Raw genomic sequence first — 19,354 nt, 5'->3', positions numbered from 1 at the left:
CCTCCACCCTGGTTCTTGGAATTCCTCATCTAAATAATGCTGATCCATAACTCTGACACCTCCTGGTGCTGTTGAAGTGTGTCCTCATCCACAGCCATGTCAGATCTCCTCTTACCAAATGCCTTAGGAAACCTCTGTCACGGCAGGCCATCACAGGGAATCTCGACAGCTCAATCCTGAGAGCTTGTCTCTTTTTTGGCTCAGCTGGTGATCTCATCAGCTCCCATGGGGGAGGCCCAGGTCGAGGTGCCTAGCCCTAGCTGCTCTCCTGAGTTCTGGGTCTGCACCATCACCTGCCTTTTGGGCTGCACAGAGAGTCAAAAACAAAACTCATCATTCTCCCAAAGTCTTCCCCAACTCCCACCTTCTGTAGCAGCAAGCACCCCAGCATCTCCAGGGTGGCTGCCAATACAGGTTCCTAGATCTGCTTCTCCAAAGGAAAGCAACTCAAAATGGGTTAACAATCTTACTTTAATCAATCAAACATATATCATTTACCTAGTTCAGGGGAAAAAGTCAGCAGCCTGAACTTCAGAGAATACAAACAAGTTACAAGCAGACAGAGAAAGAGATCAGCAGACAGGCTTCCAGCTGTCTGACCATTACATCCATACCTAGTTAGTTACCAGAATGGGAAGCACCAACATCTGGGTTTTCAAAGCCAGGGGGCTCAACGGCTGCCCAGTCTCATCTGGCCACATCATACAACTCTTCCCAAAGTGAGCCCCAAAGCAAAACCTCACATCAGGGTATATACCTTCTCCTGGCTCGGAGACCATCACAACCCTCTTCTCCTACTGCCCAATCACAGAGCACCAAGGTGTGGGCATTCCTGAAGAACAAGCCTCCCACCACAGGCTCCAGGTGACCACATTCAGCCCACTGGGGGCAGAGCATATTCTCACATCAGGGAAGGTTCTCAGAGTCACCTAAGCCTATCAAAGGGCCCAGATTCCCATTCCTATAACACCTTGCCAGCCATACCGTCATCCTCACTCACCCTGCATAGAGAATAAGTGGCCAGACTGCCACTTTGTTCTCCACAATATCTCTCATACACCCCCTTCAATCGACTCAGTCACCAACCCTTTACAGACCCTCCTCACGTCTTGCCTTGATTACTGCAAGAGCTTTCAGTCTTGTCTCTACACTCCCAGCCACCCACATCCATATAGGGGCCAGAGATTCTTCTAATGCACAGGTCTCACTGTCTAGTCCCACCACTCAACAAATCTCCATGGCTCCCAATTGCCCCTAAGACTAACTATATACTCCTTTTGTACTTGAAGCTCTTCACAGCTTTTCCCCACACAACACTGAGTGAACAATCTGCCCAGCCTGGAATGCTCCCCATCCTCTCACCTGCCTCCAGGCCTCCTAGGCCACGTACATGGCATCTAGCCTTGGAGATCCTTGGTGGCAGGAACTCTCCTTTACCCGTCCTTGTATTCCCAAGCCTTAGCATAGTCTCTGGAACACCACAAGAGCTCAGTCAGTATTTGTCGTTTGCTTACTGCATAGACATGAGACATCTGTGCAGAGGTCATGGAAGCCATGGGTCTCCCTCCTGGCTCTGTCACAGCTGTTCCTTGTCTTGTACAGCTTCTCTCAATGAGGTATAGAACTTGAGGGATGGGCTGAAGGCAGCTTTCTCCCTCCCAAATCTTTCCCACTTTCAAGGCCCCTAATGCTAGACTCTACGAAGCATTTGGTAAGCCTCCAACCACTGTGTAAATGCTGGCTATTATTTAAGCCATAATAATCCTATGACACCACTGATCAGATTAGCCAGGTATCAAGCAAATACATTCCAAGGCCTAAAACGTCTTCCCATCCTCTCCCTCTTCACTTATTTTCTCCCCATCTCTCCTTTAAAGCCCAACCCAAATGCCACCCTTTCCATGAATCCTTCCCTGATCTCCTGGAGTCATAATGACCTTCCCTTCTAGCCTCATAACTGGGCTCTGTAATTCCCTCACATACACTTAAATCTAAGGGACAGAGTGGGATCTGTTTTTGCCCTCTTCTCCTTCCTAGACCATCAGTCCCACAAGAGCAGGCGCCTTGTCTGATCCAAATAATCTCTCGCTATTAATGTCGAGCACAATTCCATAAATGTGGTCAAAACTGATCAGTGTTTCTTGGGTAAAACTGAATGTCCAAGTACATTACATTCCACTGCAAGGTAACGTCAGTCCCTTGTTTTCTACTTTGACCCTTAGTAAAGGCAATTCAAATTGTCTGGGTTTTTGTTTCTACAGTGTTGTTTTCGTGCTCGTGAAACCTGGAGGGACAAAGACAAAAGAGAAGTGTATGCTCCATCCCAGCACATTTGAATGAGAGTACATGACCTCTGCAGGCCAAAGCTGGCAGCTTCTCCCTTTCTTGGATGATCTTTGAACTCTGTCCTGAGAAATTTTGGAAGGAGGACACAGCAGCAATCGCAGCTCACCATGAGAGTGATAACAGCTTCCTCTGGAGTAAGGACTGCCAGCCTTCCAAGAGGTGAGGAGAGGGCAGGCAGAGATGAACCTGCTGGAGAGCTCAGTCATGGGGGTGACCTGGAATCATCCCACCATCTGGGGCCAGGGGCCGCGAGGAGAGGGGGAATGGTAAATGCTTCTCCTCCTACTCTTTCCTGATTTCTCCTGGTCCAGTCTGGGCTCTGGAGTTGGGTCAAAGGACACATTCTTTTGGGTGTGTGCAGTTGGGGAATGCCCTAGTCACACCTGAGGGCCTCGAAGCACAAGTGAGAAGAGATTTGGCAAGCCTGCCAGAGGTGGGCAGCTCCTCCTCAAGGCGCCCATGGCCACAGAATACTGAGAAATATGAGTCCTGTGAAGGTAGATGGAGGTGCTGCTGAGGGGGTGAAGGGAGAGGTCTGCCAACACTCCCCTCCCCCGTACAGGCAGCAAGCCCTGGAACAAACAAGTGCTGATACTTGACTCCAAACCCAGATAGCTCAGGGCTAAACTATCCAGGCCAGGGAGCAGATAAGGGTTGTGTGGACAGATTCCCCCTCTGGTGGCCAGTGAGGGCAGACTTTATACAGGCAGGACCAAAACGTTCGGGAGAACTGAAGCAGGAACAGGGCTGGAGGTGGCCCTGGACAACTAGCAGTTTCAGGCAGCTTAGCTATAGGATTCAGGAAGGCAGCACATGAAACCCATGTGGGCAGCTTACTCTATGACCGAGACATGTGTTCATCTCAGGCAAAACCCTGGGGTCTGTCACACACACTCTTCCTTGCACAGAATCTCAGCTATTTTTTTTAGAAACAGTCGTAACATATTTAGAGAAAGCACACTTAACATCTGGGGAGTAGAGAATAACAAGAGCTCATTTTACAAAGCCCCCTATAGACATTATCTCATTTATCTTCACAACCTTAGGGAGGGTGAGCTATCACCATTCTCATTTTGCAGCTGGGGAGACTCAGGGAGATAGCTGTGAACTGACTTGCCCTCAAACAGCTACTGAGTGCCTGAGGCTAAATTTGAACTTGGGTCTCCCTGACTCCAGGTAAATGCTCTAGTCCACTTTGTGGGAACCTCTAGCACTGTGGGATGTATAGGGGGGTGTTCAGGGAGGACCAGAACCTCTGGTGTGAGCGCTGCCAAGATGCTGGATTCTTGGCTCAGCCTAAGGAGGCAGATGAAATTCAGCTTGATGCTGACAGTGACAATCCAAAGCGCCTTTACGATGCCCTGAAGACTATATGGGGGCCAAAGACTTATGGTGCATCTCAGCTACTCAGTGCTGACAGAGCCACGCTGATCAGTGAAAAGGTCATGACCCCAGAGAGATGGGCTGAACCCTTCCATGGTTCTCAACAGACCGTCATCAATCAATGCTGAGGCCTCTGACTGGATGCCTCAGGTAGAAGCCAATTCCTCTCTAGCTGAAGTTTCAGCTGCAGAAGAGGTTTTGTGTGCCACTAAGCAACTTTCGTGTGGCAAAATGTCTGGTGCTGATTCTATTCCAGCTGAGAAATCTCAGAGTGGAGAGTCCGCTGCTCATACAAAAGCAGACTGACATATTCCAGGTTATATGGCAAGAAGTTCAGCCCCCAGGAGTTCAAGGACGCCTCCATTGTCCATCTCTATAACAGTAAAGGAAACAGATTGTCCTGTGACAGTCACAGGATGGGATGGGGTCTCTCTCTCTCAGTCACTGTGACAAGATCCTTGCCAGAGTCCTCCTTAATAGGCTGCTCCTTCACCTGGAGGATGGCCATCTACCTGAGAGCCAGAAAGGGCTGAGCAAAAGTCAGTACAGTGTCTGCTACCTGGTAACTTCAGGAGAAATGCCAGGAGCAGAACAGAGGGCCGGGCACAACTTTTCTAGATCTGACCAAGGTCTTCGACACTTGTCAGTCATGAGGGCTTGTGGAAAATTATGACAAAGTGTGGCTGCCTAGAGAAGCTCAACACTCAACCTCGGCAGTGTGCTCTCCAGGGATGTCCATGTAGATGATGAGGCTGATGCTCGCATTGCCAGAGCTAACCCAGCTTCTAGGAGACACTGAAGGAAAGTGCTGGAAAAAGAGGTATCAGGCTGCCTGCCAAGCTGAAGGCCTAGAGATGTGACGTCATTGCTGTCTGACTGTGAACCTGGACAGTCCACCAGCACCAGGGCAGGAAAGTGCATCACTTCCATCTGAACTGTCTCAGAAAGATTCTGAACATCACCTGGCAAGATGAAGCAGCAGACACGATGAAGCAGCAGACACGAAGGTCTTTTTTCAAGCTGAATTGTCAAGCATTCAAAGTCTACTGCAGAGACGCAATTCTGATGGGCTGGCCATCTTGTTCAAAAGCCAAACATATGTTTTCCTAAAAGACTATTTTTGGAGAACTCTCTCAAGGCAAGCGCTCACATGGAGGTCAGAATAGGCAACACAAGGACATTCCCAAGGTCTCTCCAAAGAACTCTGGAATCAACTGTGTGACCTGGGAGACAATGGCGCAGGAGCTGCCCAGCGCGGCACGCCCACATCAGAGAAGGCGCTGTGCTCTATGAGAGGAGAACTGTATATAGTAGCTCAAAAGAAAAGTTGAGATGTGAACATTAAAAGACATATCCACTCCCAATGTTCAAGTGGACTATTTGTGCCCGAGTCACGGTGCAGCCTTCTGAGCTCAGATCGGTCTTGTCAGCCACAGCTAGACACACGTCACTTTGGTCCTCTGCAAGAACGAAGGATCCCAACCAACAGCCAGCACTTTGGGGCAATGGGTTTCACCAAAGGGAAAGATTTCTGCAGGAGTGAGGCTATGCCAAGACAAAAGTCAGAGCTGCCTCAAGCTCACTGGGTGTCATTCTGATCTTATCAACTACCGAGCACCATAAACCAGTGGCCACCCACCCGCCACAATGAGTCTGAAAACTCAAACGACTGGGGGCGGGGGGAGACACTCAGCAAGCACTTGGGAGACCTGGATCCCAGCGTTAAGACGGGCACATGCCCCCTAGAGCCTGAGTCTCCTCACCTGCCAAATGAAGGAGCCTGACTCTAAGACTCCTCTTCCTTAGGACAGCAATGTCCTCCTCAAGTGAAGACTGCTTCTATTCTTTAACCTCAAGCATTCTCTGACATGATGCGCTGACCAGAAAAGCCTGATTCTTTATCTCAAACATCCACCAGTTTATAGATGTCAGACTTACATAAAGAGCTTAACTTACAGAGACTATAAATAATAGAATGTAAACTTCCTGAGGATCAAATAAGATATCTGTAAAGCACTCAACACAGCATATAGTACACAGTAGGCATTTAATAAATGCTCGCTCCCTTCCCTTAAGCACAGGGTTTTTGTTTTTTTTTGTCCTCACAACCCAGTGCCTGGTAAGACAAATGTTCGGTAAACTGAACTGAATAATAAAAAAAAATTTTGAGATAAAGTTATGGCACAAAAACCCTCTCTTTAAACCATAAAATGAGTTTCATTGCATTTAATTTAAGACTACTGCTTATTAAGACAAAGCAGAAATTTTACTATTGGATGACTTTTCTATCTCCAAGTGTGTGTATTTATACACACGTGCACACACACACACATAAAGACACATAAACACAAACAGACCGTAAGCTCCTCAAGGGCAGGGGCGGTCTTTTTCTCATTTGCATCCCCAGCTTTTAGCGCAGGGCCTGGCAAGTGGGAGGCACTCAGTGAATGTTCATTGTACCTCTGGGTGTGTAATCATTGTCTTCCTCTTCAGAATGCATTACGATAGCCCCTGAAAACCTTTCTTTGTGTCCCCCAAGCCTGGAACACAGTCAGGGCTTAATTAGTGCTCACTGGCTAACCTTGAGGCTAGCTCAGTATGATTTTGTGGTCACTGCCTTCTCCTCTAGAAGAAAACTCAAGCTGCCTTACTAACACTCTAGAGCGTTCCCAGAATCCTCTTCAACTCTTGCCTTGGCTGCAGACTCTAGAATCTCCCCACTTTCCCCTCTTTCTGACCCTTTAGTCACCTGCTTTTCTTCACTTTCTTGCCAAAATCTCACTGCTCAGGGATCAGCCACCAGCTCTTAAGGCACCTGAAGAGGCTGCTCACCTGGACCAGGTAACCTGTCTTGCATACTGTCAATGGGTCACTTGGTAAGCGCCAGATACTGTGTTAAGCAATGGGGAGACAGAGAGGACCTCAAAGAGCTGACCATCTAATGGAGGGAGACAAATGGAACAGAAGTGTGCGAACAAACTAGACACTGATACACAGGAAACAGCCACCTGTATTCAGGCCATTCCAGAGCCACTGTGAGCACTAGACTCAAGAGGGCTTCCTATGGGAAGCTGGGCAAGTCAGCGGTCTGGGCAGAGGAGAGTCATCAGGGCCTGTGGCCAGAGAAAACGCTGAGAGAGGAAGGGTCTGGTTTGTGGAACAGCCAGGAGGCCAGAGAGTACTGGGGAGACCTAAGTGGGGGACAGGCTAAGGGAGGAGGTTTCTGAATGCCAAGTAGAAGATTCTGAACTCGACCCTGGAGGCACCAGGAAGTCACTGGAGTTTACTGAGTAAGGAGTGGAGGTGAGAGGTGAGAGGACCTGCCCTTAGGAGAATCTCTTCAGGGGCCACAGGGAGAGGCCAGGCTGAAGTGGGGAGACCACTCCTCACAGCAGCAGTTACTGCCAAGGGCCAGACCCGAAGTGATGAGGGCGCAGTCCATTCCTGAAGCAGAGGGAGGGAGCCGCTCTCCTGCAATCTGCTTGCTTATTTCGGGCATCACCTCCCCAGTACCCATAGCTGCTTTGCCCTTCACAGGCTAAAGATCATTTTCCTTGGCTGAGAAAAGAGAAGACAAGTGAGAAGAGGACAGAAGGACCCCTCTGTGCTCTTGGCTCTCCCTAATTCCTTTCCACCCTGAGTTGGGGGGTAAGCATTCTAGGCATGGAGAAAGGAAATGGAGGGCCATGGGAAAGGTGCCTCAAAGGTCTGGATCCTAGAGATGGGAAGGGCAGAGGTCATGAACTGGTTTTATATGCCAAAGAGAGGTACATTTGGCATCTCCTGAGGGGCAAGGGGCAGAGGGGACACTTCAGGAACATTACCCCAGTGTCTGCATGGAAGAGAGACTGAGGAAGGAAAATTAAGGAGAAGGCTACTGAAGGCAGCAGAGGCCCTGAGCAGGGGTGGAGAGAAGTGGACATACACACAAAAGAAATGACCAGGAAACAAAAATGGCAACATCTGGAGTCACAGAGAGAGGAGTCCAGTGAGATACTGAGGCTGGAGGCCTCAGCAATATTTTCATCCACTGTTTACTGCCTCTTATCCCATGAAATGTGAGTTTACCTAAGGGGCCAATTCCAACAATTCTGTAACAATTTTGTGCCAAAATCCTGTCACACTTGAACATGCACTGAACAGCCCATGTGTCACACACACACACACACACACACACACAGACTGAAGAAATGGCAGTGACCCAATGTGTCTGATCCATGCATTTAGCCAATATGAACAAAGAAAAATCTAGAATTCCCCAAGACAAAGGGCTAAGCTCTGCTGCTTCTTTCTCCTTGGCCCTCCAGCTGCCCTGTGGACAAACAAATTCTGAGAGACTCCAAATCCTAGGGTCAGAACTATATGCCTTCTCCTCTGCCAGGGAGGGGCCTGAGGCCCAGACACACCTCACTACCTGAGGGTTGGCCTCTCTCCTGCTCATGGAACACCAGGCATGTCTCCTCACACAGTGGGTTACTGAAGAAGCACCGTTCCCACACGCTGCTACAACATGCAGCCACTTTACCAAGATCTGCTGCCAATTCTGGAGTCGCTGACCTTTTACAAAAGGACTCTTCTCCCTCCTCCCCCCTCTCTTTAAGGATATGGAAAACCTGACTAAGATTATTTGGCCTGACATTTCCTGTGAGAACACTCACAGCTTCAAATACCACAAAAACACTGTGTCTTAACCATTTAACTTCAGAACCCAGATGAAGTCTTAACTGGGCATTTGGGTTCAATGGCTCCACAGGGACCAAAGTGTGACCACAAGAGGCATCAGTCACTGGGGAGAGACGAAACAAAAGTCACCACACAAGGGGGCGGGTCAGAGACAGCGCCAACGATATCCTCACAAACAATGGTTTCTCTCTTTCCTTATGGCTCGTCCCATCTGTCGGCCCTCCCTTCGCCCCCATGGACTTCAGCAAACTCCAGAGGAAACGTGTCAAGTACTTTGTGTACACGTTCACCCAATGCACGTTCTGAGCTCCCAACTCCAAGCCTGGGGCAGGAACTTCACAGGCAGCCAATGAAAAGCCCCTTCTAGGGCCTGCCGCTCATAAGGCCAGAGCATGAGCACATCATGCTTCTGCTGCACAAGCTGTCACCGAGATGTTCTCCTGGCTCCTCCAAATGAACAAATCAGTCAATGACTACAAACAACCCAAACTTGGGAGGACATGCTACCTTTTCTCTAAGATCTCTGGCCTTCTCCATCATAGAGAACTAAGGTTTTGGATTTTCCATCAGTCATAGCTCCCTCGGAGGTCTAGGCTGGGGTCACCAGCAGTCACTTAGCTGAATTCAACTCGACAAGCCTTTATTAAATACCATGTATTCTATCAGGTACTATGCAAGGGGCCTAACAACCCCCACCCTCAGGGAGCTTACATTCTCATGAGGGATAAAACCCGTATAGCTGTGATTTCAACAGAATGGGTATCACTTTCACCAATGCAAACAGCAACCTCACTATAGTTTAACAGATAAACTGCTTCAAAAGAAAAAATTCACCTCCTGATTACCAACTACGAGTTTAACTCAATAAGTGTTTCTTAAGCCAAGCTACTGAGACAGAGCTCCAAGCACGAGGGATCGATGATGAAGATGACCAGTGGTGTCCAAAGGCCTTCCTCGTGGTCAAGGGGCTGAAGAGCTTCTCAGAAGCATGGAATGTCCTGGGCCTGGAGCAGGGGAGCTCCCGTGACTGGCTAAGAGGAAAGGCCAGAGCCAAAACTTTGTCATCAGGTCTTTCACAGGTTATCAGCCGCACGCCCCTTTAACCAGCTCTTCAAAGGTCTTAAGACCCTATCAGCGAGGTCCTGGGTCTCCCATCAAACCTAGTGTTTGCTCAACACTATGCCAGAGGCCAAGGAAGCAAAGGTCATGAGGGAGTGGGCAGTAGTGATTCACAGGGCAAAGAGGTAAATTCACCTTGTTTCAAGGACTCCTCTGGGAGAAATGCACCTTATTTAGAGCCCTGCACTTGGTGGGAGGGTGTAAGGTACAGCAACTAAATTCTTAAAACAGACAGAATGAATAGAATCACTAATGCGGGTGGATTCATCAATCCTAACTCTTATCCTAACAGCGTTAACTCACTCCAACTTAATTGTATTCTGCTTAATTCACTAAGACAATCACTGATACCCACGAAATCACAAGAACTGAATCAATGCTGATTGAATGGAGAAGGGGTGTCCAAACGACCTTCACAGAAACTGCCATCTTTGCCTTCAAAGAGCTGGCGCTCTAGCCAACACGCACCGAGCTAAGTGAAACCACAGAGAGATGACATCTATCACGGCCTGGGTTCTGAGGTCATGGGAGTAACAGCAGTGAGAGGCCCACCTCCCTAAAGGAGTCAAGGCTTCCATTCTGGAGCCCCCCACCAGCAACGGACAAATTTACTCTCCCTATTATGACTGTGCAGGAATGGAGAATGGAGTACACACAAGGCAACTCACCACACCTGACATTAGCAGGGCAGTCTCTCCAAAGCCCCTGAAGGAAGAGCCAGAGAATGTCACCCTCAGTCTGTCTGTCCCATGGTCATTCAGAGAAGGACTCAGGAAGAACCAGCTGCACAAAGCACAGGGCTCTGAACAAGAGGCCATGCTGTGCCACCAAGGCCAGACTCGCTGGGCAGTCAGTGGTCTCCAGGCTGGATCTGGGCAGTGGATACAAGAAGATTCCAATGGGAGAGGGAAACACGATGCCAGTTTTTAGCGGCCCTACAGCATCCTAGCCGTTTGAGGATACGCTCCAAAGAAGGTCAGGGGCACCGACCATTTCAAAGGCACGTGGAAAAGGGGAGAGGAGCCAGGAATCACACACAAGGACTGCGCAGAAGATAGTCTTTGTCTCCAGGAAGATGGCAGAGGAACATAAGGAGAAAAGATGGACAAAAGTAAAAGACACTGGCCCAAAGCCATCACCTACATCACCTGGAGCCCTGTCTAGTGTGGGAATAACTGTCTCCACAAGAACCAAGCATTGAACTGGAAAAAAAGATGTTTTGGTTGGTCACATCCTTAGAAACTAAGGGCATGCCAAGCCCATTCTGATGGCATTAGAGTTGGGCATAATAGGGCTGGCAAGGACCAGAAGCAGCAAGGCTATGAAGGTCAGCCTGATTCTGCCCCACCATGTGCACATCAGCATCAGGTCAAGCAGACCCAGAGAACGCTTCATGCTACATGTGATGCCAGCCTGGAAGGAGTGATGCAGTTATCTGAAAGCCACTGCATCTGCCAAGTGAAGACTTCCTCACCAAGAGATGCGTGATGCCTTGGAGGAAGGCTGTCCCTGAAAAGTTCTGATTATAGGTAAGTAGGAGGCCCAATTTCAAGGTGAACCAACAAACCACTAATTTAAATTTGACCACATGAAGCTGAACACTGCCTGTTAGAGATAAGTAGTAGCTCCAGCCTTTTAGGGAAGACTAAGATGTCGAGACATGCCCAAGTCAAGTGAGCCCAAAGCTATGGCAGTGCCCGCAGGGGTGACAGGGAGCTGGGATAACCCTCTGTGAAAGTGCAAGGGCAGCTAAGACTCTGGGACTTCTTCTGGAGGGTGGGCCCGCCCAGTAGCATCAGAACAGTATTCTGGCTTTCAGCCATGACAGAGGCACTGAGGGATGAAGGGCGACGAGAATCACGGGACAACTGCCAATCTGACAACAGCAGAAGCTGGAACTAGGCAAAATGGAGATTGTGAGTCCCACATGAGAAGCAGATGGCTCTATGAGGACCCAAGTTAGTGACAGAAAAGAATGGGGGAGAGGACAAGAAGCCCAGTGACTGAAGGATCAGAAAGGGCCTAAGCGGCAGAGGGGGAAGGAAGAGCATTCCAAACACTGGAAACATTCTGTGCAGGCTTGGACTGAGGAACCAGTTGGGAACATGAAGTACAGTGAGGAGGAGTAATGTAAAATCAGCCTGGAGGCAGGCTGCAGAGGGAGTTAAGTGTCAGGGAGAGTCATCTGCATTTTATCCTGGAGGCCTCAGGAGCCAGGAAAACTTCCTGAGCTGAGAAGTGACAGCTGCACAGAAGCCGAATTAGAGAAGAGGTCCAGAGGAAGCAGGGACATCAGGGCAAAGTGCCCAAGGCCCCCACAAGGGTCACACGACTGGGGGGACTTCCAGGATGAGGAACCCACCAGCTCCTGGGCAGCCCCATCTCTCCACTGGGAAGCTGACATCCAGCCCTAAATAATTCTCCATGACTTCCCCCAACTGTTCCCGGTTCCGCCCTTTGGAGGCGGTGGGAGGGGGAGGCGCGACACAACAAATCTAATCTGTGCTCCATGACCAGCCCTTCGAATACCTGTAGAGAGCCGTCATATCCTCCCCCAGACTTCTCTTCAGTCCAAGCTCCTGGGCCACAGATCCCCAGCCCTTCACCGCCTTGGCCACCCTCCTCCACTGGGTCACCCTTCCCGTGGTGGTACTCCGCTAGGTAATGGATCTGTGTGCTGCAAAGAGTAGCAGCATGCCGAAGGAGCTGCCCTAGGATGGCCCCATCCACTGTGGCCTGATTTACCAAAGGGTCATAAAAAGGAAGTTTGGGGCACGTGCCAACTGATGAGAACTGACAGTAATTCTACCCAAAGGCAAAGCTGCGAGAGGCGATAAAGCCACCGTGGGCTCTTTGACAGACTCCAGCAGAGGCTCTCAGGAGGCCGAGCTGTCTGCCTCCTCTCTGGCTCACCGAGGCAGGGCGGCAGGGCCTAAAAAGCACTGACCTCCTTTACCTCTGTGAGCTGAGCCTCCCTGCCTCATACAGAATCCAGTCTTAGGAAGGCGTGCTGGCCTGCTCCTTGTCCTGCCCCAAGGCCCTCATCACCAGGCTGTTCTCAGGTGCCCGCCACCCTCTGATTGCCTGTGACCGCACCTGGACACATCAACACTCTTCATACTGTCTTCAGCACAGCTTAGGTGAATCGCATGGAGCCTTGCAGCCCCGAATCCAATCCCACCGCCTCCTAGAAGCCTTGCCACTTCACTCCACCTCTCGTGGCTTCTCCTTCACCCCTTTGGCACTCAGCCTTTGTAGCATTGCTTCCGACCCTTGGTAGAGCTGGGCCTCCTGCAGGAAGTGAGCCAAGAGTACAATTTTAAAGGAAGCAAAGAAGTCCAAGAGGCGAGGCAACAAGGGCCTGCACCCCAGGTGTGGCAGACAGCCTGAGCAAAGGTGCAAAGGTACGAGGAACACAACAATATGGAAGCCAGTTTGGCTGGAAAGGAACAAGAATGACGGGAGGACTGGTGAAAGCGACTGTGAAGGGAGTTTGTATTTGATCCAAGAGGTGGCTTCTGGGTCACAGAGTGAAATGATCAGACCTGGGGCTGCTCTAGGGAGGACGGACAGGAGGAGGCCAGGAGACAAATTAAGAGGCCACCGTGCTAGCACTTTATCTGATGCGGCAAAAAGTCACAAGGCAGGCCTATGTCAGGCGGGGAGGAAAGGACAGACATGGTAGAACTGACTGGATATGGAGACACAGAGAGGAAATCTAAGTGACTGGAAATCACAAAAACAAAATGGAGAAGTCAGGAAGAGGGGTGGGCTGGTGTTGGGGAAGACAAGGAGAACATGCGTGTCTACTAAGCAATTAGTAATGTGGGACAAGAGGGCAAGACTTGAGTCTAGAGGTGGCTATGTAGAGCTGGGAATCAAATGCCAAGTGATGATAACTGAACCCCTGGGAGGCACCACTTCACACCAATGTGACTGGTTAATAGGACAGAAAAGGAAAATGACCAATGCTGGAGGGGATGTTCAGAGCACTGTTGGAGTTGTGAACTGACCCAACTATTCTACACAACAATCTGGAACTATGCCCAAAGGGCTACAAAACCACACATACCCTTGGACCTAGCAATATCACTACTAGGTCTGTATCCCAAAGAGTTCAAGGGAAAGGAAAAGGACCCACATATATACAAAAAAATATTTAAAGCCGCTCTTTTGTGGTGGCAAAAAACTGCAAACCTAGGGGATGCCCATCCACCGGGGAATGGCTGATGTTTTATGATTGTGATGGAATACTATTGTGCTAGCTGAGCAGGAAGATTTGTATGAAATGATACAAAGTGAAGTGTACAGAACCAGAAGAATATTGTACATAATGACAACAGTAATGCATGATGATCAATGGTGAATGACTTAGCTCTTCTCAGTAACACAATGGTCCAAGACAATTCCAAAGGACTCATGATAAAAAATGGTAGCCACCTTCAGAGGAAGAACTGATGAATGTAGATTGAAGCATACTTTTTAACTTTATTTTTCTTGGGGTTTTTTGGTCTGCATTTTCTTCTGCAACATGGCTAATATGGAAATATGTTTTGCATGACTGCACCTGATCTATATCAAAGTGCTTACCTTCTTAAGGAGAGGAGAAGTGAGGGAGAGAGGAAATTTGGAACTCAAAAATTATAAATGAATGTCAAAAATTGTTTCACATGTAATTGAGAAAAAATAAAATAAAAATAAATAAAATAAAAAATAAAAGTAAAATTAAAAAAAAAACATTAAAAACACACACACACACACCAAAGTAACCAGTACCAGAAACCTACTGTATTTGTAAGTAAAGGACTCATTGACAGTGAGATCTTCTTAAGAAGTTCAGGTCCCTAACATGGATTACCATAAGAAAATTAAGCAAGGAAAAAATCAGAGAGCATGTAGCTACCACTGGTGTGTTCAAGTCGCCAGGCCCAAGTGAATTACCACCTCACATCCTGAAGGAACTGACAAATGCAATCAACTGACAAGTCTTTGTCAACACTTGAGAAATGGTAGAAAACAGACAGGGGGCCACAATACTGGAGAGGGAGAAATGATGGATTTCAAAAAAAAGCTAAGAGTACAGAGTCTTCAGACTGAAGGCCACTGAGCTTAACTCTGACCTTTGTTAACAATCTAGGATGATCATTAATGAGATGGTCACGAAGGTTTAGAAAGGGAGGCAGTGATCCCACAGAGCCAGCCTGGCTTCCTCAAAAACAGGGGGTGCCAGAATACCAGACAAGTCAATCAGACAGGCAGTCAACAAGCATTTACTTAGGTACTGTGCTAGTTGGAAGGAGTACAAAGTCTGATGGTGGAGACAATGTGGAAACAACTATATCAACAAGATATCTGCAGGATAAATGGAGACCTATGAAGATGGGAAAGGCTTTGGAATAAATAGGGGATTTTAATGGAGATTTGCAGGAAGCCAGGAAGCAGAGGTAAGGGAGAACACTGCGGGCTGTAGGACAGTCAGTGAAAAGTCTGAGTTGAAAGATGGAGTGTCTTCGGTGAGGAACAGCCAGGGTCTGTCCAGACCCAACCATCTGGGTCGCTGGATCAGAGGAGGGCACGTAATGTGCAAGAGGACTGCAAAGGGAGGAAGGGGTCTGGTGACCAAGGGTTCTAAAAGACCAAGAGGTGGTTTCTTGTTCACCCTGGAGTAAAAAGGAGCCACTGTAGTTTCCTGAGCAGTGCCACGGGCTTTGGGGAGAACAATCCACCAGCCGAGGGGAGGAAGGACCCAAGCAGGGAGAGAAACCACAGCCTACATCTCAGGGTTGAGATCTGAACAGTATCATCACCATCGACCGCTCCCGTCTAGAGCACTGTGTTCAGTTCTGGGCACCTCAGTTTAAAGACTCTGACAAGCTGAAATATCCAGGGGAGGGCACCTAGGACACTGAAGGGTCTGGAGAAGACTTGGCGGGGACGCCACAGGATTACAGACCTGGTGCTAAGAAGAACTTTCCAGATCTAATGCCACTGAGGCCCAGAGAGATTCACGGAGCTATGCGCTGCCAGAGCCAGGATTTCTTTTTTTTTTTTTTTTGGAGGGGGAAGGCAAAGTAATTGGGGTCTGACCAGGGTCACACACTAGTTAAGTATCAAGTGTCTCGGGCCGAATTTGAACTCAGGTCCTCCTGACCTCAGAGCGTCAGAGCTCTCTATTTACTAAGCCACCTAGCAGCCCAAGATCCAGGATTTCTAACCCAGGTTCTCTGACTCGACATCTAGTTTGCTTTTGCCACGCCACACTGACCACAAGAATAGAGGAAGGGCTGCCACAAGGAGGAGAGATTATTAGGCTTGTTCTGTCTGGCACTGATCATTTAGGCTGGACGTCAGGAAACAGCCCCTTACAATTCGAGCTGTCCAAAGAAGGAACAGCCTGCTTGAAGAGCAGCAGCTTCACCCTCCCGGGGACTGGACAGCCAAATGGGCCAGAGAAGTTATCCTGAGGGATCCCTTTTCTTACAGGGGGGCTCTAGGAAGGGACTCTGGAGGTCTCTCCTAATGCTCAGACTCTGTGGTTCCTTACAGTTCCAACACTCTATGTACAGATGAAGCACAGCCCCAGATGTGGACAGACAACAAGGCCCTGCCCAAGGCTGTCACAGTGCAGCCTAGCACCGAGCCCAAAGAACAAAGCGTGGATGCATACTGGAGCCCGGCAGCTCAAACCGAAGGCATGACTGAGAAGCTAGCAGACACAGAGTGGGGCCAAGCTTGGGGCTGCCCCCACAAGCAAGGACCCACAGGGATGGCCAGCAGACAACTCCACTCCAGGACAACATCACACAGGCCGTGCTGCTGACCACTACTAGAGAACAGGGAGCCTTTGGCTGTATCTCAGTGGATGGGGATGAAAGGATCAGCTGCAGAAGGAATAGTTTTGCTCAGGCTGCTACATGATGAACCTACAAAAGTGGGGTGAATGGCAGAGCTGGAGACCATGCCGGCAAGACCAGAAAAAAGCAGAATGCAGAGCTCAAAATGGAGCCAGCTGCTGTGAGGGAGGCAGGGAGTTACACAGAAGCCCACCCTCCCATCAGCCTCCACCAGAGGCTGCACAGGAACTTCCTCTACTCACTTGCTGTAATGGGAATGCAAATTTGGAAGATCTTCCCTGCCCCTAGGCTAAAGTGCACCTGGAACCTGGGGTGGGAGGCTTGTTTTTCAGTAGATACTTTTTGATTGGCCAGTGGGTCAATAAGGTTGTTACATTCTCTGAGCCAGGAGAAGGCTATATAAGCCCTGATGTGAGGCTTTGTTTTGGGACTCACTTTGAGAAGTGTTCTGTGATTTGATCTGAATTCTGGGAAGCTGTTGTTGAGAGTCCCCTGGCTTTGAAAAACCCAGAATGTGGAAACCCAGATGTTGACTGGGTATGGATGTAATGGTTGGACAGTTTGGAAAGCTGTCTACTTGATCTGTTTCTGTCTTGATAATTCTGCCTGTATACTTTGAAGTTCGGGGTGCTGACCTTTTCCCCTGAACAAGGTAAACAATATATGTCTGACTGATTAAAGTAAGCTTGTTAACCCATTTTGAGTTGCTTTCCTTTAAGAAAGCAGATCCAAGAGCCTGTATTGCTAGCAGCCACCCTGGGAACATTGGGGTGCTTGCTGCTATACATGCCAAGAGGCAGTTACTGTATCTCTCCCAAATAGAGGAGGGGAGAGTTACTGGATAGTATAGAATTCCTGACTCTGGGCTTCCAGTGGGGTGGAAGGAGGAGGAAGAAGAGGAGAAGGGCAAAAAGGAAGAGGAATCCTACTCAATGCTGGCTTCAGGGCTGCCTTTCCAAGCCACTCTACATTTGAGAGTTCTGAGATCAGCCTTCTAGGAAAAGAAAGGCAATTTCTTGGCAAGAAAAGAATTAAGTATATTGCTCCTACAGCTAGAAGGCTGGCAGGAGGCTAAAGCCAGAAAATCAAGCAGAACATAACAAAGCCGATTTTTTGAGAGCCCCAGAGCCAGTCCCACCCCCGCCAAGACTGAACCTGGTCTAGATAAGCCCAGAACTTCCCTCATGGGGTCTCTCTTTGCTGCCTCTAGGAAATCTCTGAATCCAGTCGGAATGGAGCTCATGTCTAGTATCCAAGATGTCGGGTGACCACCGAGGGCTCAGGTCTGCCATACAAAAGAAAATGCAGAAAAACCACCGGACTCAGGAGAACAGGCCAACTCTGACATTGCTCCTAAGTGCTTGGCCCACCTCACTGCCTGCCTTCTGGACATCTCCAGCTGGAGGACCCTTTCAAGTGTCACCTGTCCAGAACAGAATTCCTTCTCATCTCTTCCAGCCGGAGAAGTTCCCTATTCGCCCACTTGTTCCTTGGCTCCGCCCAGACAGGCACTGCCCAAGGAAGGCCTCCATCACCTCCATCACCTGCTGCCAGGGTCACCCCACTCTAGTCCATCCTCCACACATCCTCTCTGCCCCAAGCCTAGCTTTGACCATGTCACTCATCAGGAAGCTTCAATGGCTCCTTCTGACCTCCAGGATGAAAGAACAATCATCTCTCTGACTTTCAGAATTCTTTATTCTGTGATATTGTAAACATCCATTACATAGGGATGTCAAGGGGCGGCCTCCGTACTGCCCCCAAATGTAACCAGGCCACCGGAATCAGGAAAGAGTCTCTGACCCCAGGGGTCACATCACCCCTGACCTTCCTCGTGCTCAAAACCAGCCTGGGCTGTCTTCTGAGGAGAGAAGCTTCTTGTCACTAGAATCGCTCCAGCAGCAGGAGCATGAGACTCACTAGAGATGCAAGAAAACGTAGGTTTCCCACATCAGGTGGGAGGCTGCACAGCTGGGTTAGGTCCCAGATCCCATCTAATGTTCACAGTGTGAAAAAACCTCCAATAAAGGAGCACTGCAACAAGCCAGACTGCATGGTTTCCCATCACGCATTTAAATACTCTAAGAGAAGACTGAGATGAAATCATTTCATTTCAAAAGTTTTAGTAAAGACAACTCTGAGTACTTGGGAAACATGCACAAAGTGGCAGAAGTCGGCCTCCACGACACTGCGCAGCACTCTGCAAAGCCCGGGGCCTGTAACTGTGTCAGAGGAGAGAAGACACCTGCACCATGCTGACGACTGCGATTCCATCTCTGTCTGTGATGACAGGAACAGCGCCCGATGCTCTGCTCTTCAGCTCTGCAAGGAGTCGTCAGGAAATACTGGCCTTCACCCTCAAAGGGCGGCAGTGATTGCTTTCCAGGCACTTCTCAGAAATGGAAAATGGAGCGTCTCAGCACAAACTGACTTTGCAAACCGAGAGAAGCACAAATGTGCCCACCGGAGCCTCCAGTGCACGGTGACACTTCCCAGGATGCTAAGCCCACTTTTCCAAGGACAAAACGTCCACCCTTCTAGGAAGCAACTTTGTCAGAGCTTTGCTTCCTCCCCCATTTTACACAGAAGAGAAGCTGCCACCAGGTTTGGTGGCAAGTGTCTGAGAAAGGAAGTTAGGGGCGTAGTAGCATTGCCTCTACTGACCCCTGGAAGCTGTTGGGAAGAGTGGATTTTATAAACTTTCTGTGACCTCCTCTTTCCTTCAATTGTGCTCAATCTTCTGTCTTTAATTAGGTTGAAGATTCTTTAGCAAAACAGAAAAGGCATGTTGACATCTTAAGGGAGAACTCAAAGGTGCTGGGTAATGAAAGCCTACATTCAAACTCTCATAGAATCACAACAGGTTAATGCCAATTTCCACATTGTATAGAAATGGCCCAGAAGACAGAGAGCGCACGCGAGCACACACACACACACACACACACACACACACACACACACACACACAC

At 49.0% G+C, this 19,354-nt stretch overlaps 1 protein-coding gene across 1 annotated transcript in view; it reads right to left on the bottom strand.

Moving 5' to 3' along the window:
- MINDY4 (MINDY lysine 48 deubiquitinase 4) overlaps window positions 1-19,354 on the bottom strand; it is a 135,371-nt gene that overhangs the window by 84,492 nt on the left and 31,525 nt on the right. The gene's annotated exons all lie outside the window — the stretch shown is intronic.

The sequence above is a fragment of the Petaurus breviceps genome, unplaced genomic scaffold (assembly GCF_028583685.1).
Source record: "Petaurus breviceps papuanus isolate PSGF00001 unplaced genomic scaffold, PetGlider_PUasm1.0 174, whole genome shotgun sequence".
NCBI classification, from domain to species: Eukaryota; Metazoa; Chordata; class Mammalia; order Diprotodontia; family Petauridae; genus Petaurus; species Petaurus breviceps.
The sequence above is the reverse complement of the archived record's forward strand: the minus strand, read 5'-3'. Positions and strand labels throughout refer to the sequence as shown.